Source organism: Pinus tabuliformis, chromosome 6 (genome assembly GCF_031772625.1).
Source record: "Pinus tabuliformis cultivar Carrire ecotype Pingquan chromosome 6, CPIR1, whole genome shotgun sequence".
Lineage (NCBI taxonomy): Eukaryota > Viridiplantae > Streptophyta > Pinopsida > Pinales > Pinaceae > Pinus > Pinus tabuliformis.
The window spans coordinates 1442879803-1442887935 of record NC_142292.1 but is presented as its reverse complement, the minus strand read 5'-3'; the positions used below and the strand labels follow the sequence as shown (position 1 = coordinate 1442887935).

At 34.5% G+C, this 8133-nt stretch overlaps 1 protein-coding gene across 5 annotated transcripts in view; it reads left to right on the top strand.

Annotated features, from left to right (window-relative positions):
• The first annotated feature begins 4697 nt into the window (after positions 1-4697).
• Positions 4698-8133, top strand: part of LOC149264033 (FACT complex subunit SPT16-like) — a 54981-nt gene continuing 51545 nt past the window's right edge. For 3 of the 5 annotated variants that reach the window (XR_016259546.1, XR_016259545.1, XR_016259542.1), the window contains exon 1: positions 4703-4977. The gene's annotated coding sequence lies outside the window, so the exon portion shown is untranslated. Of the gene's footprint in view, positions 4978-8133 lie in introns of all 5 variants that reach the window. The other 2 variants (XM_089427450.1, XM_089427441.1) reach the window with 2 other exon arrangements.

The following is an 8133-nucleotide window of genomic DNA, read 5'->3' as shown; positions in this document are numbered from 1 at the left end:
CAAAATTGAAATATACTTAAATGGTGTGTGAAGAGGAGATCTTCACCTTGATGCTTTTTTTGCTTGAGTTGACCATCATTAGTATCCTTTCATCACAACTTCCTTGGAGGCCTTCTAGCACCATGACATCAGTGGTCTGATATCATCGAGACTGCTTCATGACCTTCCCAATTCATTTTAAGGTAATTTTGACTTTAACATATTGTTGACATGTTAGTGATACTATGTTCTAATCCAAGCACCATGCTATTGAGATCATAATCATACGCAAAATTCGAGACTGTGACAAGTATATTGATATGGCATTACACAATGATTTCTATGTGCGTTGTGTAGAGAGGTAATGTATAGAGAGCCCAAACTTATCAAGGAATAACATAACTAAACTTGGGTGGCATTGTATAGATGGACTGTTTCATCATCGAAACTGCTTTGATGTAATGACTATACTGAGATACTGATGTAATCATGGATTGTGAGAGGTATTCCTTGGATTACTTCTGCAATACACACACACACACACACACCCGAGACTATCTTTTATGGCATGGAGAAAGTTCAGTGATCAAGATGTGAGGATCACTGATACACTCCATCAAACTGAGCATGAGTTGAGTGCATGACTGTAATTATTGAACTTGATACTCCATGACTGTTGTAGACCTGCTTGTTGTATACTTGCTCCTTTAATCCTTTCAACCTGCTTTGATGTCCTTGAAGACAGATCATTTTATGTCTCTTTTGCTGCCCTTCATTTGACTTCAACACCTTAACTCTGATACCATGTTGAAGAATCTAGGGCAGATAGCATTAGATAGACTATTCTGTACGTGATAACAATTTGTGAAATGCTTTTACCATTTATCTTATCTTGATCTTTTTCTTATTATGAGTGTGTGTGTTTACTTCATCAAACTACTACCAAAACAAAGAGACAAGAACACAAGTATTTGGCATTCTGTTAGGGCCAAAACCTCTCCCTCTTGGAGAGGAAAACCTGCACGTAATTATTCTTATAGAGATTCCAATTGACGAACATCAAGATCATGACCTACTGGGCCACTCCAACACCAATTCAACAATCCTCTTCTTACTATTGAGATCATCATCAACATTGCTGCTTCACTGAGGTCACCATTCATGCACCTTCACTGAGATATTCATCATAATAATGAGAACATAACTGTTGAAGCATGTCTCCATCTTCTCTTTGATCATTACTCCACTTCTCGCTGAGATCATTATCATATTGATTAGGCTTCCATACTGAGATATATATGTGAACACTTTACTAAGGTCTTCATTATGATCTTTCATCATAGTTGTCATTGTGCCTAGATTGTGACTGTGTTTTGTGCATAAAATAATTCAATCATGTGCAAAAAGGAAAGGCAAGGTTGGTCCTCGTGCCGAGACTGTGACTATCTTGAAGAATGATGTCTAGTGTGTATAGCTGGGAGTTTCTTGCACTAGGATCATTATCATGATAGATAGGTCGATTCTATCCTAGTATAACAAGACTGTGATCATGATGAACATCCGAAACGATAGAGATACTGTACCCATCGAAATACTTGAACTTATGTGATCAACCAAAAACTATAATACTGCACCTTGTCCGAGATATTGTGCCCTATTAGAGTGATCCGAGTTCTGTGTCTCTATACCTTGTCCTTCACCGCATCATCTCAGAAAGAAATGTGAGTTCTGTACTTCCCAGCACCTCTGAAGTTTTAGAGGAATCTAAAATTCTTCTATCTTTTGTAGATACCCTAGCTGGGTATATATAGTGGTTTGCCCCTGCATTTGAACCGACATGTCCACCAAAAGTTGTGACTCCATATGTGAGCTTACTTGATGTTAATATTCATTTTGAGGCCGACTTAACAGTTCTCTTCATCGTTTAGCAGACAAACTTCTTGATGCTTGACTTGGAGGATTGTGCTTGGTCTCAGAGGGCTAATCTAGTCACTAGGTAGACTCATATACATTACATATATGCTCAAGAAGAGCTATTCAACCTATTTTGACTCTTTGACTTTCCTAGACCTATGGAATGAGCAAGAAACTCATTCATATTATTTATAAAAATAATAATTCTTTTTCTTAACAAGTGCAAAGATCAAAATTACATTGACAAATACCGAACCTAGTTACACTTTCCCTCAACATATTGTATACAACTTTGCTCCATTAATACAAACACCTGTAATACCATCGATCCAAAGGTGAGTGCCAACCATCTGTCTATCACCCTGTCCTCAAAGTACCATGTACCGTGTTAATTCTTCTAAATGGACTCTTAATATACCACACTCCCCATCTGTCTTGCATGTAGTGAGTTATTATCTAGAGATGAGAATTCCTACTAGCGCCATCAATGTTGACTTGATGCACCAAGGATGAGATCATCCGATTATGGCACAGGGGCGTAACCATTGTCATTTCTATTTAATTCGAGAGCTCCATGCCTTAACTCCACTCCTTGGTTCGCCATACAATCAACCTCATCATTTAAGTGTTTCAAGACATGATAAATGGAGGCTTCTTCTAATTTTTTGAACTGTAGAATGGTCCTTTTCACCACTGAGGGGCACGTGGGATTAGTTGTTGATTGGAGTTTTGAAATCATTCTAATAATTAACATGAAATCCTCGAGAATATTGAGTTTCCTAATGTCCTGGTTCTTAACAATGTCTAGTCTCTTCCATAGTGCAAGGAATTCTGCCTCATTATTTGTGGCTATGCCTAATCCCCATGCATATAGGATTTCTTCTTTTTCCTTGGGGCAATATATCACCCCTCCCACTCCTACCACCCTAAAGTTAAGTTAATAAAAATATCTAACTATAATTTACCTTTAAAAATATCTTTTTTTTTTTTTTTTTTTTTTGTTTATTGGATTAACTTGTAGTTTTGAACATTTAAGTCATCAAAATTACTCAAAATAACTCCCTTTTCACCACAAAATGCATCTACAAAATCTATCAACAACTGCTCTACCCATAAATAACATTAAAATTTATTAATAGTAACTTCAACTAACCAAAAATTCAATCCTAACCACCAACTCATCTTCTTACAAAATAATAACTCAACTTCATTTTAACTGTTGAACTAAAAATTGAATCCTTTATCCACTTAGTATTATCCACATTATTTAAAATTTCCACATAAGATCTAGTAATCAAAAAAGAAAAAAGAGTTTCCACTTCATTGGCTTTTCCATTTAAGAGTGTTTTGCCAACATCTATAATTCAATGCTTTTTTATCATAAAGAAATTCTTATTAGTATTGCTAAGGCGCACTCTAGTACAATTGGACTCTTCACTACAATTAGTTTAACAATGACTCATACAAATTATAAAATTTAATTTAAAAAAATATTTATTTTTAATATTATTCAATTTTTTTTTTTTTTTTTTTCAAATATTTGATTGGACTATAACTTAAAGGTGTTATTGCAATATTTGCACAATACAATGTCACGTGGATAAGTGCCTTAATTTTTTCAAAAATTTCAACCATAATTTCTAGATGCAGTGGCAATATTTATGTCATAATTTTTAGATATTTGTGCAATGATTTTTCATTATTAAGCCACTTAAAATTAAAATCCTTGAAAATAGTTCATAACATATTTACCATATTTATGTGTGTTTTCAACACTTTAACAAGTATGCATAAAAGTATAAGTACACACACTTACTAGTAGTTATTATACACCAAAATTTATGCAAGTCTCACTTCATATACCAATTTGCAAATTTTCATACTGTTACTCCAACACTTATTTAATATACAATAAATAAAGTCCCAATTGTGAGGTAAAAATTATAGATAATAACACTAATTGTGAAGAGAAAATTGTAAATAAAAGTCCCAATTATAAAGAAATAGTTATAGAAAAAATAAAAAATATTAAATATATAATATTAAATAGACAAAAATACAAAATAAATTAAAAATATTAAACATTCAGACAAAAATACAAAATAAATTAAAAATATTAAACATTTAAAAATTTATTGGTAAAAGAAATAAAATCAAAATTATAAAATATTAATAGATAATAAAAACAAATTACTAATAAAATATTTATTAAATTTACAATATAATAATTATATTCTACATAATATTGATAATATTTATTCACACATATAAATTAAAAAGTTTAAATTAAAAATATATTTTATTAAGTTATTAAATTATTTTATTTTATTAATATTATTTTGAAATAAATGAGATTTGAATAGACACTCCTCAAACAAAAATGCCTTAATAATATATTTTATTATCAACTATTTACTTTATTAATTTATTATAATAATAAAGATGCATCACATAATTATTAATTTTTATTTTAAAATTTATTTCTATAAAATTAAAGTAATTTGGTTCTTAATTTTTCTTAATAAAAATATATAATCCATTAATAAATTATTTTTAATAAAAATATATAATCCATCTATTATTATTATTTTTATACGATTAAAATTATATTTATAATATTAAATTATTAAAAATATTTAGCAATATTTATGTTTAAAATAAACAACTTCAACATCAAATTTCATTCATAACTACGTTAGCTGGCTGAAAATTCAACCCCCAACTGATCATGGCCTTCGAAAATAATAATTCAGGCCTATTTTACCCATACCCTCACCAAACTAAAAACTGAACCCCTACCTCCAGTGCATAAATATAAAAAATTACAAATATAAATTTTTTTAAAGCCTTATTTTGATGGCGCTGCTGCTACTTTAGCAAAACGCGGAATTTTAGATGTAACCGGATGAAAGACGAAGTCAGACATTCCCCGCCATTATTGTAATGACTAGAGGAAACCAGTCGAAACCCAGCACGACATATCTAGAGTGTACTCACTGGGTGTTGGCGATTTTGCTGTGTTTTCACATTCTGAGAGTTTGCCACCATATTTATGCTGCGGTTTCGATCAGTGCAAGAGGACAGGTGAGACCTTGGACTCATTTATCGATTGGGGTTCCTTTCTTGCTCGGCTAGATTTATCAGATTAGTTTAGGCTTACATTTGATCTTGTACATTTCTTTGTGTTTACGTCCTGGATTACCCAGTTGCACAGTTAATCCCCTGAGTGAATAATGGGTTTTTCGTCTGAAGTATTGACTAGGTCCGAAATACAATTTTTATCCTATGAATTATTTATTAGTTTGATTTGTGGCCAATCAGTGTTTATGTTTGTAGAATTTTCGGGGAGAAAACTGGTCAGTCGATGGCTCTTTTTTAACATTTTGTCAATGCGTTGTCGTCTATTGACGAGGGTTTCCGTTTCCCAGGATCATCTATTTGCTATTGTTCTCAATGGGCATATTTGAATTCAATTCATGTGAGATTTTCCTTTACTAATTTCATATGTGATAGATACTATTGGTGATATTGGATGGAGAAACTGTATCAAATTGAAAGTGTCAGTGTCGGGGTCTTATTCAATATAGTTGATCTGGAGCCTGTTCATTCAATCAGGGAAGGCTGTTAAACGACGCCGACCAAATTTTGCCCAATGTTGTACGTGGTGTTTCTGCGCATTCATGTCAAACATGCCCGGTCTATTGGTGTGATTTTTACGGTCCATTTATTTTTTAATGCCGATAGTTTATTGTAGTTTGATGCGTCAGATAGGGATCTCAATGAATTGAGGCGCGGCTCACCATGATTTTCTTGCCAGTTGCACATGTTACATTAGCTTCCAAATTAATCTTCTTTGTTTCTAGAACATAAATAAGAGCGCTAAAATGTACTTATCCCACATCCTTGCTAGAGCTTGGGGGCACTTTAAGAAATGTGACCTCAGTCAAGATAGAGAGGAAAATCCATATAATCGAATATCAGGTCTGTTGACCCCAAACAGATAGCAGGTGAGGTTTGCTGAAGCAGGCTTTGTCTAGGTACTCCAAATTTTAGGTTTGATTTCTGTCTCATGTAGGCTTCTAAGTAGAATGGCTCTCTGGAGGAACCTGATTTTATTAGTTCTCCTTTCAATTTCGATTGTTTTCCTCCTCACTCTCTTACCGGAACCATTGGATTGCTCTGTTCCATAATTGTTCTAAAAGGCTGTCTTTGGCTTTCTGACTTTCTAGAATGGACAGTGGTGCAACCCTGTTCTCTGTCTTCTTCTGTTGGGACCATGTTGTATTTATTTCCCTCCTTATCAAGTTTGATCTTTCAATTTGTCTGCCTGATTGTACTCTCAAGGTCATTCCAACATTTACACTTACAAAGGAGGCTTGATCAATGCTAGTAGCCTAGTCCCTTCGTTATCCTGCTCTTAGGTTTCTTGAACTTAGTGCTTGGGCAACAATCCTACAATATTACTGTGTGTGGTGAAAGGGGGCTCTCAAATAGTCTACCCTTATCCTCTGCATACAATTTCACCTTTATGATTAGTCAATCCCAATCTCTTCTCTTGCATGTTGATCTCTGTGAAAACCCCAGCAGTTCCCGTAGTCTGGTTTCTTGGATTGTTGGCCAATAGGTGTCTGAATACAAAAAACTCCTAAAATTTTATTGAGAAGATTAACATGTTCTTCTGAGAGCCCTAATCTCTCTGCCTTGAGCAAATAGTTGCCATTATTTTCATTGCTGACATTTAACATTTACGTTTGTGGCCACATTTAAAATTTATACGATGCCTCGCTTGATACTTCTGATATGTTTAACCGCTCTATATGGGGCACTTAATACCATGATTGTTTCTTCTTAGAATTCAATTTTGCTTCTATTGATTTTTCACAGTTTCTGATTTATTTCTTGTCACAGAAGATTCATATGTTGCTGGGGTAGAATAAAAATATGTATTCCACAATATTGGGTGAAGGATGCCATAATTTATTCCTGTCCTGACAGAGACCTGGAATGGCCATGTGAAAGGATGGCTTTTAGTAAAACATTTTTGTAGAATAGCTCTCCTGAGGAAGCTGCTTTTGTTTTTCCTCTAAATTTGGATCGTTCTCCTCCTGACCTTTTTACCATAACCATCTGATTGGTCTATTCTATGTCTCTAAAATGTTGTCTCTGGCTTTCTGACCTTCTAGAATGGACAATTGTCCAGCCCTGTTCTCTGTCGTCTTCTGTTGGGGCCATGTTTTATTTGTTTCGCTGTCCATTGAGTCTGATATTTCGATTTGTCTGCCTTATTGCATTCCCGCGGTCATTCCAACATTTAGACTTATAAGGGAGGGTTGAGTAATGCTACTAGTTAGCCCCTTCAACACCCTGCCCTTAGGTTCCTTCAGCTTGATGCATTGGTATCTGTTCTACAATATGGCAGTGCATGCAGTGAGAATGGATTCTCTAACAGTCTACTCTACCCACTGTTTACAATCACCCACCATAGGAGTAGTTATCTTATGCTCTTCTCTTCTATGTTAATATCTATGCTATGCTGCTAGTCTATTTTTTGTGTGTTGGTACTGTTCCAGAGATTGATATAATCATTTTTAGTTGTTCTTGAATCTGGAACACATTGAAGAGATGTGGAAGTGTGATCCAAACCAATGATTGCATGGACCTGAATTGTTAAGTGACAACAGTAGTGGCCATCTTTGAAGGAACGGTTTGCTGTTTCTTAAAATCTATAGCCCTCCTGAAAAGGCTTAGTCTGTGTCGCCTTTGATTTTGATTGAGTTTTCCGATGAGGGTTGATGCGTGTATGTTAACATATTTCCTAAACTTCACTCTGGCACTTCCAACACTGTTGAACTGTTTGACTCCAAAATCTTACTTTGAAGATATTGGACTCTTTCCAAGTGAATTTGCCAAGAGATTGTGCTCTGAAGGGGGTTCACGGTTTCTTGAGTGAATCCTGTTTCTTAGTCTGCCCTCTCTTCATGTGTTTTGGGGCCTTAGTGACTCCAAAACAGCCTACTCCCCTTAACCCTCTTTGGAAGGGGCTGCAATTTGACATGTCACCATAACTTCTGACATGTAGTAGTCCACCTAAACCCTAAATGTGGAATTTTTGCCGTCATTTTTACTGCCTACATTAACATTTACTTTTGTTCACATGTATAAAACTGATGTGATGCCTCCCTTAACTCTTCCACTAAGTTTAACTGCTCTGCATGGGGAACTTAATACCTGATTGTTTCT